General features: G+C 47.2%; 1 protein-coding gene across 1 annotated transcript in view; it reads left to right on the top strand.

Moving 5' to 3' along the window:
- The window catches only part of LOC118357074, an 82,214-nt gene that overhangs the window by 10,530 nt on the left and 56,827 nt on the right, over positions 1 to 14,857 (top strand). The gene's annotated exons all lie outside the window — the stretch shown is intronic.

Here is a 14,857-nt window from a genome sequence, read left to right as displayed (position 1 = left end):
AAGGCACCTGAGGTTTTGTTTTGTGTGTGTGGTTTAAAAAATAAATAAATAAATAATGTAAGAAATTTAAAAGGGCCTGAGGAGGAAAGGTGGAATGAAGAGGGTCATCACTGATCCCGACCCAGCTCTGGCCGCTAGTTAAAAGCAAGCGTTTCTCTGTCACCTCAAGGGCCCCCATCCCGCCTGGATCGGCGCCCCCCCACACCCGGAACCACTCTGCATCCGGCTCTGCGGCCTTGCCGCCCGCCACACCGTGATACTGCAGTGTGAGCCGGCGACAGGGGATTTTTCAAGGGGGAAATGATGATTAAAACAGAGAATCATCTAAATATCAAAGTGACACATGGGAGACCTGGAAAAAAATATTTAAGCTAATGAAAAGCAAATAAAGAAGGAGGCACTTAGACTGGGAAATTAAATATTATGTTTAAGATGGTGCTTTTGTGCGGGCTTGAAGATTTCCGATTCATGTACACATAATAAACACTCAGGTTTGTCATCTGGAGGTGCAAATCTGAAAGATATTCCAACAAATGAAGTGCTGGCAGAGAGAGGAATAAAGAGATCGGCGCCTGTCAGGGGTCAGGCAGCCTGAGATTGCTTCTAGAGATCTTTTGAAAATTTCACACGATTGAAGGCTTAGGGGCTTCACTGCGCTCGCATTTCAAACTCAGATCAGTGGGATCACAATCAAAAATAGAGGTCTGGAAAATTTTGATGCAAAGATGGCCATGGGCTGCCGGGCTTCTGTCACTAGCTCTCTCTCTCTCTCTTTTTTTCTTTCCAAGACAGATACTCTGACATGGCTGTGATCCTTTGGATGACAGAATTGTCAGAAAAGAAAGAGAAAATTGCATCTTGTCTCGTAACTTCCTTTTAGTCAAAAGGAATTTAGGGTCTTATTTCCAATAAAAGAGGGGGAAAATTATTCTTTTTTGGCCAGTATAGGACCATAGCTCAAGAGTTTGGGATTTCATAATTAATGATCTACTCCTGGACATTTAGGTTTGGCTCTCCTCTTCATTCGTCTGGCTTATTAAGATGATTTCTCATTTAGTTTGTGTTCCTGCATTACACTGCAATTTCTTACCACTGACAATTGTATGCAAGACCAGGTATATAGACCTGAGTATACACTTACATATATGTATGCACACACAACTTTAATCTCTAAACCCGGAGATTGGCCTGGCTGTCTCTTATTTCATGGGAGTTAATGCTCACTCATATTTTGCCCACCCCCCAAGATGTCAGCACTTTCTGGTTCAAACAGGACACAGAAAAATCAATTGTCTCTGTGATTGATCCACCAGGGGAAAGAAAATAAAAGGAACTGGGGAGGGGGAGTTCTGTGAGAACAGATCACACTAAGGAACTCTGAAATGGGACCAGGCTCAGTAGAGGCAAAAAAGCTGATTAGACAGGGCTGGAGAACACTTTTCCAACAACCAGAAGGAATGCTGTGTATACCAAAAGAGGAAATCATCTCAAACAGTTTCTACTGGCTTAGCGAACTTTAGGAAGAGTAAAATGAGGACTAATTTATCATCACTTTGCCAATTTTAATTTTTAGCTGCTATCTTAGACAAACAAGAAGGTATTTGGGGGGAAATAATCTGAATCATAATTGGATTTCATTAACTCTGAGACCAAGATGAGCAAAAGTAAGATTCTTAAGAACTTCCCTTAAGTGCATATATTAGGAGACCGCTCCTGGGGAGGGACCCCACAGTGGAAAAGAGGCCAATAGAAAGAAGGTCTCCTGTTTCCTGAGTTACCGACTCAAACCGTTAATAACCTGTGTTCTTTAACAGGTGGACAGAAACGGAAAAGTTTAAGAGTTGCACTGACTGGTTTTACAAGTTCAAATCCTTGGCTCCTCCAGCGTCTGTCGTTTGGGGCCGCGGCTACGAGCGCCCCGGATTTGAGGCGCGGCGGGAGGACCCCGCAGGTCGCCGGGCGGTGGGACAGGCCCCAGCTGCTGCAGCTCTGATCGTGCCGAGCAGAGAGGGAGAACTCGGCCGCGCCCTGGGTTTGGTGATTCTGGAAGGAAGGCGGAGAAAAGTGGAGTCGGCGTGCCCCTCAAGTCCCATATTTAGAGCTTTCGCAGGCACCCAAGTGGCCAATTCCGGCCGCAGAACTGCCTGCCCTGGAGGCTTTGGAAAGGGCGGCCCTCTGTGTGCAGGGCGGCCTCTACCCTCAAAATATGCTTCTCCATCCCTCCTCCTCCCCCAGAACCACAGAACAGGCATAGTCAGCAGGTTCCAAGTACAACTTTTAAAAACTCGAGTAGAGATGCAAACGAAGGGGAACTTTCTCTTTACAGAAGGGCCGCCCACAGGGCCCTCAATCTCGCTCTTTCTCTGTCTCCCACCGTGGACCAAGCCCCCCTGCTGGGCTTTAAAAGCGAGGTTTAGTGCAGTGAATATACTACGGGGCCTTTTCTGGCACCCGGAGAAGCGCCTGGAGTGAAAAGGGGCCGGGAGGATAACCAGAGGAAGAGGGGAGAGTCAGGAAGGCCGAAGAGGGGGACTCTGCCTCCTCCGGGCATGAGCCGCGCCCGGGCCCAGCGGGGAGGTGGCGCAATGCGGGTCAGGGTTCGGCTGACACCGACGCCACCGCCGGCCTGCTGAGTGCCCGGGATTTCCCCTCAACCAGGCCCGAGAGGGATTCCAGGCTCCTCGGGTGGAATGTGGGAGGTCTTGGGGGTAATCCTTCCTGCCGAATGCAGAGCTGGCAGGAGCCTCCGTAAAAAAACAAAAAATCAAAAAAACCCCACACCAATAGCGAAGCGGTCTTGAGGGCTGCCCGCTTTGCCCGCAATTAGAGGGGTTTTCTCGGACCATGAGGGGAGGTGAAACCTATGAAACTCGGACCCCGCCAGGAACCCGCACTGAATGTCCTTTCTGCAACCACTTCACCAGGAACTCCAGGGGCCGGGACAAGGGTGACGACTCCAAATCACAGGCTGCCGCTGACCTCTGGTTATACTGATGGGTCCTCGTTTCCTACCATCGCCAGCCCCAGGAGTTAAGGACACGCGAGTAACCTTCCTGTCGCTGTCCCGTTCTCGCCTTACAAAAAATAAATAAATAAAAAAGAGCCCAGCGGAGAATTGTAGACTAGAGGTCGGAGGCTTCACGGAGCTGGAGAGGAACTCGCGTCTCTAGTTTTTAAAGCAAACAAAGCCGAAAACAGCCTAACGCCTCTGGCTGCCCATGGGCCAGAGCTCAGTGCGTCTTGGGCAGTGCGGGCGCCGAGCACTCTGCTCCAGGATCATCTCGGGCCAAACCCTGGGCTGGGCCCCGCGCGCCTCTGCCTGGCTGGCATCGAGTTAGGAGACCCTGTTTGCACCCCTCTTTGCAGCTGCTGAGCCTCCTCCGGCCAGGCTGGCCCTGGGGGCGCCGCCCAGGTCAGGGAAGGTGTGGGGCTCAGGTGGAGAACTCAGGGCCACTGGCGGCTGGGCGGCCACGTCCGGAACCCCGTCCCAACGCCTATCTCGCGCGCTCTGCCCTCTCCAGGAGTAAAGCACTAAAACATCCCCGGGTCTAGCGAGTGCAGGATAGGGCGAAGCGGAGCCACCGGAGGCATCTTCCGGCTGCGTTACCACTGGAGCGGAAAACTGAGCATTTTCAGCGTTGGAAACGTCCCGTGGCTGCTGGAGGAGGCCCGCCCCGCAGGGTCGGCGAGAAAGTACTCGAATTCCCACGCTGCCATCTTGGCCTCTTTTTAAACAACATCATGAAACTAAAAACACCAATCGAGGCAACGCGTTTCTTTCCGTTTTAGTACGACATAAATAAAATGCGCTTTTAAGCCATCTTACTCTCTAACTTCAAGGGAGCCAATGTTAATTTTACCTTTATTTAAATGATTGCCAAGGCTGACTTGTGAGGGATTCTCCCCCTCCTCCATCCCTCCCTCCAGATGTTGGCATACGGAGTATAGTAATAATTTCCCACTATCCTGGAAAGCAAGCAGCTCTTTCTGGCCTCGTCCTCCCCCCACAACACCTTACCTCGTTTTTTGTGGATATTGTTAATTTCACGGAACGCTATTTAAAGTTTAGCATGAAATGCACGTGCCACGACACGAATGGCCAGTGTGCTGTTACCTCCAAGGAACTCCAAGTGCGGCGCACTAGGAACAGACCCGACTTTTCCGTGGGTGCCTCCAGACGATGCCACAGGAGATTTAGTGGGCACCATCTCCTGGTAGGAGGCTCCCTGACCTAAGCGCAGCCATGTACCCATGCACGCCCAAGTGGCCACATTCCCAGGCGGGCTTTGCCACTGGGGACTAAAACTCTGTTCCTCGGAGGCAACAGCTAGAGCGGTGGAAGGAAACGCGAGGAACTTAGGGCGATCTTTTTCACGCCACGTCCAGTTTTTAGGATCTCGTGCCAATTTCTCAGTGTGTTTCTGTCCAGATAGACTAAGCTCTTTGGAGTTAATTAACCTGAGGTCCAGCTACAATTAATAGAGAGCGAAGAAAAGACGGAAAGAGGGGGACTTTGTAGGAAGAGCGAGGAATAAAAAAAAAAAAAAAAAAGGTAACGTGCGTTTAGTCGCATTCCTTTGCACCGGTCGGTCACAGTTAGTTACCGACTTTCCAGCTGCGAGGACGATGTGCGCCATTTACTGTAATTGAATTGCTGTTATAACACCTTTCAGGGGGACAGCAAAGCGTTTCAAAAAAGTTGTGCGCGCGGCCTGCGACTGCCTGTCCTCTCCCCGCGGTCGCCAGCCGCCCACCAGGCCGAGCTGCCGCGCCGGGATTGGGGCATAGGGCTCGACGCGTCCCCGGGCGGCGCTGCAGGAACCTGGCCCCTGGCGAATCCATCCCGGGTAGCGGACGTCCCTAACCCGGCCGGGCACCCCGAGTGGGCTGGAACTCGAAGCTGAGACTGAATGAGGGTTAGGACCCGGAATTGCAGAAACTGGGAGTCAATATGGGGTCGGGAGGGAACTCGGCGCTACCAAGGCCTTTGCCTTCCCTGTTCCATTGGACTTAGATTCTCAGCGCTCCCTGCCTCAGCTCCAGGTGGTTGGGCAGCGCACCCTCCACCTCCTCCTTCCCCCAGCCTTGGCCTGGCAGTTCGGGGTACCAAATCGCCCCGAGGAGATAGGAAAGTTTCCTGCCCCGGGGCTAGGAGGAGCCAAAGGTTGGGGCCTGATGAGGAGACACCCCCTCGCGTGCTCCCCCCACCCCCACTCAGACCCTGAACAAGATCTCTGGCCTCAGATGTCTGCCCTGGGGGTCGGGGCCAGACGTTGGAGCCAGCAAGATTCATCATCTCCGGCTCTCCCGCAGCCTCTGGCCTTTCTTGGGCCTGTGGAACCTTCCTTCACCCCTCTCACCCGTGGGCACATCTCCTTTATCCCGCGGCAGTGTCCTTGTTGTGACCGCAAGGCCAACACTTTTCTCTGGAACCACTCATTCCACACTGGCCCCTCTTTCGCGGGCTACACACAGCTTTCTAGGGGCAAAGAGCAAAATTTAGAATCATATGATACCCAGCCCCCCCCCCCGTCCCCCCCCCCCCCCCCCGTCCCCAGCCAGGATTGCCCAACCTTCAATGTACCCTGAAGAGCAGCAGGTTGAAAGAAATGGGGGAGGAGGGGGTAGGGGATCTCCCTACCCCAACGCCCCAGTAAGATCCCCGTGGCTGGTTTAAAGGCCAGGAAAAGGGAAAGGCAAGTACTAGAGGCTGGATTGTGCCTCACAGGCCCTGGGAGGTGACCAGAGTGCGGCTGGGACCAGCGCCCTGGGTACCCCACAGACCTGAGCATTCTCTGTCTCAGACGCGCAGGTCAGCCAGAGAAGGCTAAGACATTCCCCGCCACACTGGGCTCCCCTCTCCGTCCAGGGCGCTGCGGGGCAGAAATCAGTTAGGCTCAAAAGAACTGTCCAGGGGAGGTTGAGGCTGAAACCAGCAGCAGGACAGGCAAGGAGGAGCAAAACCTTCGGTGGAGGAGAAACCACCATGGTTGGCCCTCCGCAGCCAGGTGGGAAAGCCTTATGGCCTTTGTTCGGGACTCACCTAACCCGTCTGTGTGTGTGTGTGTGTGTGTGTGTGTGTGTGTGTGTGTGTGTGTGTGTACACGCGTGAGGCCAAGGAGATCTTGAGAGGACATGGAGGGGGGAACTTGGCATCCACCACATGCATCAGTGTGACTCCATTTGAACTTTTCTTTTCCTGAGAGATCTTCAGCCTCCTCCGGGGCTGGCTAGACCTAATGTGTCTTTGGAACCAAAAAGTCTATTGCTCTTGGAGACATCCAGCAAGGTGAAGGAGCATGCGCTCTGTGGTCCTGAGAGCTGGGGGCGCATCCTCTCCTCCACCCAACAACCCCACCGCTTACATCTACTTTTCTGCGAAACCAAATTCTTTTCCTTTCCTACGTGGTCAGGAGATGAGGCGTGCAGAATTCCCTGCCCCTGGACCTCGTGGTCTCCTGCAGCAGCAAGCAGTTGGAGATGGCATTGGGGAGCTCAGTAATATGCAAGAATTGGGAAAGTGGCTTTGATCAGGAGACCTTGGTCTGCGCTGGGGGTAGATTACTTCAAGGCTCAGCGGAGGACAGAAGAAAAGTAGAACCCAGTCCGCATCTGGACCCAGTTTTCTTTTCTTGGAACCACGGGTTCTTGGATTTGCACCTCAGCATCCCCTACACCGAGAGTCCCCCACTTGCCTTGCTCTGCATCTGAATGGAGGAGACCAAGGGAGACAGGGCTTCAGAGCCCCATAAGGAGTCAAGGGCAAAACCTCATTCTTCTCGCCCTGGATCAATAGTTAAGACCTAGGTGGGTCTGGTCAACAAAAGACCCTTCTCACCCAGGATCGCAAAGTGGGCTTGTGATGTGTGCCTTGGCTCAGGCCCACTGCTCAGCACCATCTACACTTGCTGCCTTTGTCCACTGCCCAGTCCTGATGAAATCTATATGCAGTTTTGACCCTCCTCCCACCTCTAAACTTTGCCCCGCAATGATTTTCACCGGGCGTTAACCTTTGGCGTTAACCAAAGTTGCTTATCAACAGCTAGAAAGATTCTTTCAGAAAAGACATGGAGAAAATAGAAATAAGGGGACAGAAATGCATCACTGAGCCCTGTACATGGCCAAGCCCCTTACCTGCAGTTATCTCTTTACATCCTCAAACACCCCTAAGACACAGGTACTACTATTGTCTCCTTTTTTTTCTGCTGGGGAAACTGAGCTTCAGGGAAGTTGAGAGCCCTGACTAAGCTTAGCCAGCTAGCAATACACCAGGCCTGGATGGAACCAGGCAAACTTACTGGAAGCCAGCTTCTGTCCCAGCCTGGACTCAAGAGAGAAATCAGCTCACTTGGAGAGCAAAACGGAGCCTCTCTCTGGGACAGAGCAGTGCCCTTCCCTGGAGATCTGCCCCAGTCTGCAGAGAGCCAGGGAGAGGCCTCAGTGCCTGAACCCCTCAGCTGAGGGTAGTAGGCATCCAGGTCAGCGAATCCTCTCCATGGCACAGCCTGATGCTTCTAGGGCTGAGAGTCATGACCTTGCACTTTCTGTATTTTGCGGATGAACCAGAGGTGCTTACTGTGTCATGTGTCCCTGAAAGAAAGGTAGGAGACAACCATTCCTTTTTGAGGTCCCATTAAAAGAGCACTTGCATTTGTATGTAAAGTGATGGTGGGGGTAAAAAGAGGGAAAAAGAAAAGAAAGCACCTACGATATGGGGCATCACTTGGGCATATTTATTCTGGGAGATGGACCCAGCTTAGGGCATGGCAAACAATGTAATTTGCAGCACCAAAACAAGCAGTTACATTTCAATCACTCCAACACACTCCCTCTTGTGATGGGGAGAGACACTGATGTAAATACAAGAACATCCCCTTTACTCAAAAGCCCCATTTCTTCGTGGAACCCCAGAAGAATGTTTTCAGGGTGGAACAGAGCTGTCCATTTATGTCACCAGAAGGACCTGTCTGCGGGTGGAAGGACAGACAGCAAGGAGGACATCTCCCCACTTTGTCTTTTTAATCTACTTCACAAACTTATATAGTAGCAATAACAGAGAGCCATTAATTATCCTACCACATGGGGATGTGTAGTGTTTGACCCAACCATTTGTCTTTATTTTTTAAGTTTTTCCTTCCTCAGGGTTCTCATGAGGGTGGTTTCTTAGCTAAGCAAGTCCATATTCAGGGAATTTAAGAAAATACTCTCCTTAGAACCCCCCTTTTATTCTCTATAATGATATAGTCTCTATAAATATATACTTATATTGCTGTTTGCTTGCTTTAAATACATATGTATTGCTTTAAATAAATATATAAATGTATACGTTATATATTATTAAGTAAATAATATATAATAAAAGCAAGCAAGCAAATCACAAATGAAATCTATGGGGTTGTCCTGGTCATAAGCACGTAGACCTACTCCCAGCAAATGGAAGCAAGTAGACGCTGTGAGGATAATTCTATCTGTATCCTATACTTCTAATATTAGATCTGTGGCATCAGTTGTTACCTTTTATCTGAAGAACCCCTCAGCTGTGTGATCCAGACATGTTCCTACTTTATTTATTTATTTATTTATTTATTTAGAGTGCAAGCAGTGGGGGAGGGGCAGAGGGAGAGGAAGAATCATAAACAGGCTCCACACCCAGCATGGAGCCAGGTGCAGGGCTCGACCTCACGATCCTGAGATCATGACCTGAGCCAAAACCAAGAGTCGGCCATTCAACTGACTGAGCCACCCAGGTGCCCCTATTTATGTCATTTAACTTACCTCTTGCAACAAACACAGGACATCATTAGTTATATTATCCCCATATTATAGATGTGGGTCCTGAGGCATAGAGAGGTTAAGTAATATGCCCAAGGTCATACATAACTAGTCAGTGACAAAGGCAAGGTTAGAACCAAGACTGTTTCACCATGGAGTTTTTGCTAATGAAGTTGATATCACAAAGTTGTCCATTTTGGCTATATGCGAAAGCATGTCTGGACTTCAGGATCTCTTCTTTTGGGGGCATGGGTGGATCGAAGGGTGGGGAGTGTGAAGATGACAGCATTCCTCCTTCCCCCAGTTGTCTCAATATTCCATTTCATGACTGTCTGCAAAATTATTACTTCCTTAGGAGATCCAGATGTTTTTCCCTGTCTTAGGTGCAATGACCCCTGTGTAGGTCTCTACACTCAGAAGGTTGGCTGTTTGTTTGTTTGGTTGTTTTTTGTTTTACTGATCGCTTGGGATCATTTTCTCATCAATGAGAGGTGTCTTTGCCTGTTTTTTTACAAGTGGGGTGTGACTGCAGATGCAAACCATGGTAGGAAACTGTCCTTGAGGAGTAGGACCTATCTGGATGCTGAGATGCTAACGAGCCAAAGCCTTGTCCCCAGGGCAACCAGTGCAGGGTCCCTCTACCTCTACCCTCTACCGAGCCCACTGACTGAAACCATAAGTGCCAGCCTTGGTTCACAGAGGTAGCACAGCCCCAGATTTTTCTGCGTATCTTCTTCAGCAGATCCGCGGGGCACTGGGAGCCGGCTGACAGTACACATTCAGCCAAACAGAAGGGAGAGTCCAGAGCAAAGCTACCTGGTGATTCAGATGGAAATTTGGTAACCTGGTGCAAGCTATAAGTTACATCTCCATGAGACTAAGGCATCTCTAGAAGGCTGAGCATCTAATTAATATTTTGGGGGCCACTGTAGAATCAGTGTACCTAGTTAGTCATTATTATGATGGTTCAAAAGAGCAGAGTGACAGACAGTATTCAAATCTTCAGTTTGCAGGAAGGAATTATCTGAGTGTGTGTTACTCATCTGGAGGGAGGTGGTTAGCTTAGGTCAGCCAGTCCTCGGGGAACGCAGCTAGGCAAGATTGGCTGTGTCTACTTGGTTATACCCCAGGCCTATATACTGCATTTAGAGCTCCCTGGCTTGGCAAGTGGGTCCTGGGAGGAAGTAGAAGTGTGGGTGGGACCATGGGTGTAACATGGAGAACACAGAACCTAGTAGAAGGGGGAAGAATGGTTATCTTCCTGCTCTTTGGGGAATCTTTCTCACATATGTGTTTATTTAACACCCACCTACCGAATAGGTAAGATGTTCCTAGCCTAGTGCAAGGCACTTGTAGACACAAAGATTAATAAGTCATGGGCCCTGGCCTCAAGGCATTCTCAAGTTTGTGGGGGACCGGCAAGAAAATGTGACCTAATCCACTCAGACAACTGATACAAAGAGCTTTGGAAGCTTGAAAGAGAGAGTGGTCCTGGGTGCCTGGGTGGCTCAGTTGGTTAAGCGACTGCCTTCAGCTCAGGTCATGATCCTGGAGTCCTGGGATCGAGTCCCACATTGGGCTCCCTGCTCGGCAGGGAGTCTGCTTCTCCCTCTGACCCTCTTCCCTCTCGTGCTATCTCTGATTCTCTCTCTCTCAAATAAATTAATAAAATCTTTAAAAAAAAAAAAGAGAGAGAGTGGTCCCTCCTGCCACGGAAAACTGCCTGAGAAAGACTTCATCTTGGAGGTGATCTGACCTGAGACTCAGCAGATGCGGCAGGTGAGGCAGGGCAGAGGTGGGGACAAAAGAGAGAAATAGGAACGCCATGGAAGGAAGTGCAGGGGGCAGGTAGAGAGGGTCAGATCAGGTTCTTCTTTCTCTGAAGGATAGTCAAGGTCATTGCTCCCTGGCTTATTGGGGGTTGTGTAAAGAAGCTGTAGGTTTCTCACACAGTTAAGTGTGTCTTCTGCCTCCTTGTCCTGTTCATAGCAGGGAGGAGTGAATGAAGTTGTTTCCCAGAGGATGGAGTTTGTTTTAGTCCACCCAATGAGCCACATTTAGACTTCCTTCTAGGGTGAATAAATTCAGCTCCTTGTGATCTGAGCATTTACTGAAGGTTTAAGACAGAAAGAAGGACCCATTAAAGTAGACAAGGTTGTGGAAATATCAGAGGAGATTAGAATGTTGAGCGTTGCAGGAAAAACAACAACAACAAAAAAATCCTGCCAGAATGTAATCCTAACTTTGCAAGTATGCCAAAAAGTACTGGTACCATTGACTTCCTCTTGGGTGCCTGCACTTCTATCAGAACAGATGAAACATGCTGTTTCGGTTAATTTTATGTGTCTCTCTCTCCCTTGGGGCTGGAAGCTCCTGGGAGGCTGGGAGTATAGCTGATTCACTTATGTTCTCAGCCCCTGGCACAGTGCCAGTCACATGATAAGAGCCCAATACCTTCTGAATGAAGGAGTGATGTGAGTTTAAGAATATTGGTTTTTCTTTGGTGTTAATGATAGTTGGAGCATATGAATTTTTTCTTAATTAAAAAAAAATTGTTTAAGTAATCTACACCCAGCGTGGGGCTTGAACTCAGGACCCTGAGATCAAGAGTCACGCGCTCTTCCGACTGAGCCAGCTGGGTGCCCCTTTCATTTTGGGTTTTTAATTGTGATTGTACAAAGTAGTAACAATTAAAACTAGTTCTTATAAAACTAGTTTTTGTTTATGGTGGGACTAGCCTGCTGAAGTGAAGGGCAAAAGCACAAGAGATATTAAACTATGTCTTCCGCCTCGACCTTGGATAGTCACCTCCAAGAAACTTAACAGCCACAAGCTTGAAAACCACTGTGCTAGAGGCTTCAAATTCATGTCCAGTTTGTTGCTTTAGTTACTTCTCAGCATGATAGGAAGGCTCGACCATGCTCACTATATTGGTCTTTTTACGGTTCAGAGCAATAGTAAAATCTCATGTGACCAAACTTTATTTCATGTGTATGTTTTATTATGGTTGTTGTCATTTTATGTATAGTTTGTACATTGGCCAAGATACTTTTTCAGTTGGGCTAAAGTGTGGTTAAGAAGACATCTTGTTCTTCCTATGGCTTCCATATAACTATGGGTGACCTATAGAATGGAAATAATCTGGATTCTTAAAAGTTAGTACCTTATGGCCACTTGCCCAGGGAAAGGGCAAGATCTATGTAGGAAGACAGATTAATCTAAGATGTTTTGATGCCCTTCTTTTGTACCACTGTTCTGTGTTAACATTCTCTAACATAGTCACCAATTAGATCTTGGAAGCAAGCATGAAGAAAAGCATAAAATGAGATCAAAACATGATCAGCTCCCTTTGAATTCTACCTTATGTTTTAGCCAGTCTATTGGCTCCTTGGCTTGGAGAAATTTCAAATTCCCACTGGCTTAGTGGCAAGACATCTTCTCATTCTTCTTTTCCAAATACATTCTCCCTTAAAAAGAAATAAAAGTCCTCCCCACTACCTTATTTCTCTTGTGAATTCTCTTTTTAGAATTCAAATTGCAAAAGAATTCAAGTGAAATCGAACACATTTTTGAGCACTATGTTTACTGTTGTTCATAGCTCCTGGGAGCAGCAAAAATTTTCAGTAAAGATGCTTATAGCTTCTATTTGCTTTGGGTTGAGGAGGCCAGGTTTGTTAGCCTTGATGATCATCTCAGAGATACTGACCTGTGTCTTGGTACCCAGACAGCTGAGATACTATAAAAATATCATCCAACCACCAGCATATAACTCAAATAAAGACAAAACTTTGAGGGCTGTGGGTCTCCAGGGGCAAATATCAAACTTTCCTATTAGCAATGTTAAAATATGTTCCAGAAAGCCCATGCCAATAAATTCCAATGGGATTGGATGCACAAATGCAAAAGATGGGAAATCCAACTTTCGGTCAATTGCCAGCCAATGGCTCTGTGGAGACCACCAGATGTAGAAACTTCACTTTTGAGACTTTGATAGGAAGCCAATGTAATACCTTCTTCTGAGGTGCCTGGGTGGCTCAGTCATTAAGCGTCTGCTTTGGCTTAGGTCATGATCCCAGGGTCCTGGGATGGAGCCCTGTATCGGGCTCCCTGCTCTGCAGGAAGCCTGCTTCTCCCTCTCCCACTCCCCCTGCTTGTGTTCCCTCGCTCTCTGTGTCTCTCTCTGTCAAATAAATAAATAAAATCTTTAAAAAAACTAATACCTTCTTCCACCTTGGAGAATTATGTTCATGCATACATGCCTACACCTAAGAATTGAATTAATTATTACAACAAATATATTGATCCAATATTCCTAATTCAAGCATTTCTAAGAAATGGTAAGGAAGGAAGGAGGAGCTACTACATCATTATGGAATAATTACAAATAACATTCTTCAGCCCATGATTGTCTCTATTAACTGCAAAAAAAGTGGGAGGAAAATGAAAAACTCATCAATTGTTGAATAGTGACTAAATATCTAGATGTTCGGAAATTTTCATACAACTCATGGGACACATTTCCTACTTTGCAACCAGAGGCTTGGCTTTGTGCATGTAGATCCAATCTGTTTTTCATTCAGGGACAAAACAAAGGGACAACTGATAGGAAATTCTGTCTCTTGCTGAGAAAAGCAAAGCTGAGAACAAATAGTTAATATTTACCTGTCAGGAAAGCAAGCATTTCAGAGCCATGAGCTTGGTGTTATTCTGAAATTGAAAAAAAAATATATCAAAGTAAAGTGAGTTATGGAAAAAAGGTTTTCTTAGATTTACCCCACTTGATGCAGAAGCACTTAAAAAAGGTACAGTGTGATGAACAGTGTGTTATATGCAACTAATGAATCATTGAACACTACATCAAAAACTAATTATGTACTATATGTTGACTAACAACATAGTAAAAAATAATTAAAAAATAAAAACAAAACAAAACAAAACAAAAAGGTACAATGTGGGCTATCTAGAGAAGGATTTTGTTTGAAGGGACACTTATCCAAAACCTGAAATTGTAAATGTAGAAATGAAAAAGCTAAAGAGTGTTTTAATTTAAAACTTGGGCTACTACTATATTTCCTTTTGTATGAAGTATGGCTGCCTATGCTGACTTTGTTTGTACGAAATCGCCTTTAATAATCTTCCATGGTAGTCAATGAAAAAATTTTTCCCATGTTGCCAATTTAGCAAGCATAAATTACTGAGAACTTTATATGGAATAAATTGTATTCTTAAGCCTTCTCAGACGTGCAGCCAATAGAGATTTTAAAGCAGAAAACGAAATGCAAAACTTCGCTCTAAGGGGAATTGGTTGCATTTGGAACCTTCTCTGGAGTTGCTTTCTCTCTACCCCTGTGAAGGGATTACTGGGGCTGCATTCCAACCTGAGGCTTTCTCAGCCACATGTGGCTCTTCAGAAACCTGCGTGTGGTTTCCTTCTTGGATCTGAATAAAGCGACAAGGAATATTGCAAAGTGAACACAGCGGTGGGCCCAAGGAAAGAAAATGAGGAACTCCACTGGGGTCACAGACAGGACAAAGAGGGAAGGTGTCACGGATCCCAGATGAGCCATTACCTGACTTTCGTGCTTTTGTCAAGAACCCTGCACTACCACCTTTTTTTGTAAAACCATTGTAAGTGCAATTCATGGGCACTCATAAATGCAAGGTAAGTTTAATTGATTTGTGGCTTTCCACATTGCTGACGATGAAGTGGGGCTTTGGCTGTTGAAAGGTGAGGGGAACTTGATTTCATTGCAGAGATGAGATGCCGCATTCTCTAAGCTGACAGATGGATATTCCGCTTCAGAATTCATTATTTGATGTGAAGGACAATAGTGAAAATCTGAATCTGCTAAACAGTTCAACAGGTCAAAATACAGACCATTAAAAGTTAAATGAATTGGAACATTGAAAATCATCGGCAAATACATTTATGTGGCAGTTTCTAGCTTCCCTGATGATCTTTTTTGATAGTCTTTTCTGTGTCATTTGGAGTATACCCGCACTCTCTTTCAGCTCGCTACTGTGGTGCCTGACCAGAACTTTGGGTCTGTGCTGTACCTCGACACTGGATGGAAAACAACATCTC

The sequence above is a fragment of the Zalophus californianus genome, chromosome 6 (assembly GCF_009762305.2).
Source record: "Zalophus californianus isolate mZalCal1 chromosome 6, mZalCal1.pri.v2, whole genome shotgun sequence".
In the NCBI taxonomy this organism is placed as follows: domain Eukaryota; kingdom Metazoa; phylum Chordata; class Mammalia; order Carnivora; family Otariidae; genus Zalophus; species Zalophus californianus.
This window is presented reverse-complemented; position numbering and strand designations above follow the sequence as displayed.